Raw genomic sequence first — 4,499 nt, forward strand, 5'->3', positions numbered from 1 at the left:
CTCGGACATGGCCTCATGCTGTACTGAGTCCTTCCAAAACAGACTCGCTCTTGCAGTGAGTGTTCCAAGCTGTAGGCTATAGTGCCTCTATCAATTGATTTGGAAAGTGGGTGCTAGGGGATGTTTCTCGATCAATTATTCTGCCTCTTCATGCCTGAACTAAGATGGTGAAAATGAGCAGGTAATTCAGTCCGTTAGAAGGAGAAGGCAGTGGGTGAAGAGGGGAATAATTTCCCAACACAGCCTTCTCCTCTACTTGCTGAAATCTGCACAAGCCTATGTTCCAGCAGTTCACTGGTGAGTGACCCGGAAACCAGGATTTGTGACTTACTTCCTCCTTTCCAGCTTAGGAACGCTAAGGGAAACTCGATTTCCAGACTGCTAGCCCACACTTGGATCAGCCGATCTGCCTCTGTTCTGACGTAGAATTTGGGATTTTATTGAACTATGTGACTTTTTAATTCAGTAAGCAGTGCATTCACTAAGCGATCGTCTTTGTAAACCCCATTCATCTGAAATCCCAAATATCCAGTTAGAAAGCTTCAAACCTGCCCCTAAGCAAAAAAGTAATAGGAAATTTTAATTGTTGTAGCTTTTCTGCTTTGAAAATTACTGCAGGATTTAACTGATGCTGATGTCTTGAGCTAACACCTGGTGCAGGATGACTCCACCATCTAAACGGTGAATTATTTTGTTTCCCCACTTTCTGTTGCGTAACCACGTTCTTGTGTGATGTGATCTTCAAACTGTAGATGCGTTAATTGTTCACGTGTTAATCATCAAATGGCCACCTGTCAACCTAAGGTTGGCCTTGATCCTTCCCAAGAATGTGATTACCCAAGAGAAGGTCCAAGGGGACTGTTCCTGGCGTCTGGAATCCTGGTACAGCTGCTGCTCGGTAACACGGCACAATGTTGCATGCATGCTGTTTTTGTTATACTGGCACTGTCACTGCATTCCAGCAGGGAGTGCCAAGATGTCTGGTCTTGCCCAAATTTTCCTGTTTGCTTCCTGTTCCTCTCCTGCCTCTTGCACAATCCCATTGTAGTCCCTCCTGCTCATTTCATTCCCAACTTATCCCGGATTCCGCTGCTTCCTGTCCATTCCCACTGAAATCCTCTCGGATCTATCTGCTTCGTCCCGCTTGGTTTCATGCTGCAGGCACCTCATCCATGCTCATTATTCCTCAGGACCTTCCTGTGTGTTCCCCTGTCAAGGACATTTGATGCTTTACAGAGCAGCACCAAGACAGTGGTTTTCCAGAGTGAACAAAATAGCAATCTACCCATAATATTTTTACGATGAGAACAGAAAGTGCTGGAGAAACTCAGCAGCTCTGGCAGCATCTGTGGAGTGACAATCAGAGTTAACATTTTGAGTCCTGTAGGACTGTTCCTTAAAACCTGTCAATCCTGAAGAAGAGTCCTATTGGACTCAAAACATTAACTCTGTTTCCGTATTCACAGATGCTGCCAGACCTGCTGAGTTTCTCCAGCAATTTCAGTTTTTGTTTCAGATCTCCAGCATCCACAGTATTTTGCTTTTAGTTTAGAGGATAATTTTGCCGTTGAGAGTACAACTAAGTAGAGTTGGTGGTAATTTAAGTTACAAGAGGTGTACTGGTGTGATTATGAAAGAGAACTTAAAAATTGATTGTGGAAAATTGTTCATATATGGCAAAAAGTTAAAATGTGAGTCTTTTTTAATTCATTCAGGGATGAGGATGTCACTGGCTAGGCAGCATTTATTGCCCATCCCTAATTGCCCAGAGGGCAGTTAAGAGCAAACCACATTGCTGTGGGCCTGGAGTCACATGTAGGCCAGTCCAGGTAAGGATGGCAGTTTCCTTCCTTAGAGGTCATTGATGATCCATCGAGTTTCTCCGACAATCCGCAATGGATTCACGGTCATCATTAGATTCTTAGTTACAAATAGTTATTGAATTGCCATCTGCTGTGGCAGAATTTGAATCCATGTCCCCCGAACATTACCTGGGTCTCTGGATTAATGGTCCAGCAATAATACCACTAGGGCATCGCCTCCCCCCATGTGATCGGGGCAAAACATAATGATTTTGGCAGATGGACCATAGTTCTATTTGCAGGAAGAATGATGACAGTCTGAACTAAATGTTCAGATTAGGCCTCAAAGAGACATTGGAAATGGATTTGAGAGATATGTTTCAGGAGAAAGGCAAAACTGAGTGTTGTGGTGGGAAAATGTCAACCCTGGTCAGTGATAGTATCCCTGTCTCTGAACCAGGAGGTTGTGGGTTCAAATCCCACTTCATATTTCTGAGCATGGAATTCCAGACTGAGGGAGTGCTGCCTTATTGGAGGTTTTAGACCAGACTGAGGCCCTAGTCTGCCCTCTTGGTCAATACAAAATCTCCTACAGCTCAAAAAAAAGCAGGAGAGCTGTCCCCAGTCTCCTGGTTAATATTTATCATTTGACCGACATCGCTGACAACTGATGATTTTGATTATTACCATGTTACTGTTTGAGGGAGCTTGCTGTTTGCAAAGGACTGTTGTATTTTCTTATTTAGAACGCTGAGGAGCTCTCAAAAGTACTTCATTGGCTGTAAAACATATTCTGAAAGGAACTTTAAATGATAGTTTGGATAGAGTCGAGGAATATGCTGAGTAATTAAATTTCTATTGTGTGAGTTGTTATTGTTGGTGGCTTGCACCTTTATGTCATGGTGCTCCTATGTACTTGTATATCATTTGGCTGTCCGGGCATATGGATATGTCTTCTCAGTTCTGTGTGTTATCTGGATACGGTATGGTTGTGCTGTGTATTACTGAGCTTTACTCCATGCTGTGTATCTTCCACTTTTAATGCTGATGTCCCTCTGGCTATTCATGCAAGACTGACAGTATGAAGCAGCAAAAGGCAGTGACAATAAAACTTGCCTTTAGCAGGAGAGTAACATTACAGCATTCGTTCACCGTGTACAGCAAACACAAGGTGATTACATCACTCGCCTACCTTACCTGTGACATCTGTGTTATTTTGAGGGAAAAGGAATAGCGGCCTGTTGGAATGCAGCAGCTCACACACTTCTAGATCTTACAGAAGCTACTAGGTGTGGCTCATTACTGTTTGAGAAACCTAGCTGAAGTATCACAGTGTAGCAGGTCACTTGTGTCTTGAGAAAAGTAAAGGAGAAGCTGAGGGAAATCTGAGTGGTGGTCAGCAACATGAGAAGCAGGGAGACTGAGGGAGTGGGGTTGGTTTCCAACAGTGTCAGCAGTGCGACATGCTCATGCAGTAGCAGATCCAACTGTGTGTAATACACATTGTACTGAATATGGATTACACAAGACAGAAATGTCTGCAGGAATGTTCTCCATCTAGAAAGATGCTACAGCCAATTTCTCTGGCCCTGGTATCAAGCTGAGTCCAGGATGTTTTTCTCCAGGGAAGGAACTGTGGAATGTGACGAATTGGAAAGCTGCTTGGAAGTGTCATCATTCTACTCTGTGATCCTAATAATCAAAATTTTTTGGAACAACAACATCCTGATACCAGTTCTAGAATTGCCATTCACTAGATTGAACGTGTGTGCCATCTTGTCCTATACACAATTCAATCCTTGGCTACTTTTTATAGATTTAGCAGGGCTACCTCCTGTTCTCTCTGTTTCGCACCTCCAGAAAAGCACCAGTCAATTCTTCTTTCTTTCTGCAGCATTTCTGCAACAGCCCAAACCTCTGACCGAGGTTGTCAGCCCTGTAGCTCATCTCTGAACTCTCTACGTTGCTTGGGTATGCCTCATTGATCAGACTGGGTCATGATACACAAGTTTTGATCCAGAATTCTGAACACTTTGTCACATCTTCCATTTTCTCACTGATATTTTGTGATGTACTGTGCTGCTGTTCTGGTTTCTTGCTCACTCCCAGTTTTGTCACTGCATCATTGGGCAGCAGTGCCCTCAGCCAGGGCACTCCAAAGTTGAAGCAGTTAAACATTGGGTCAAGAACTCCAATGCAGAAATTGCTTCAATCCATTTGGAACTCGACTCTACATAATTCCCCTTAGTGTTCCGATCTTTCCTCAGCTAAACTTGATTCCATAGTTCACCCTGGATTCCTACTTCTGGGTTCTGGAAGTTTTTCTGAGTGATGGAGCAGGAATTGTAAATCCATTATCAGTTGATAATTCCAACAACTGACATTTGGATTAGTGATGCAGCTGCTTCCAGATTCCAATAAATATCCGCAAGGTGGAAGATAAAGCGGATGGGGATCAGTTCAAAAATACACGCAACTTGCTTAACCTTCTTCAGGATTTCTGCCGCTCACACTCTGTCCCCTTTACAATCTCACCCAGTCTAATCCCACTTTCTCCCTGAGTCCCCACACCCTTTATTATTCCACCCAGTCTCATCCCAATGTCCCTGAACCCTTCACTATCCCACCCAGTCTCATCAGAATGTCCCCACACCCTTTACTATCCCACCCAGTCTCATCGCACCTTCCCTCTCTCTT

This window comes from Rhincodon typus, chromosome 8 (genome assembly GCF_021869965.1).
Source record: "Rhincodon typus isolate 14 chromosome 8, sRhiTyp1.1, whole genome shotgun sequence".
Taxonomy (NCBI): Eukaryota; Metazoa; Chordata; class Chondrichthyes; order Orectolobiformes; family Rhincodontidae; genus Rhincodon; species Rhincodon typus.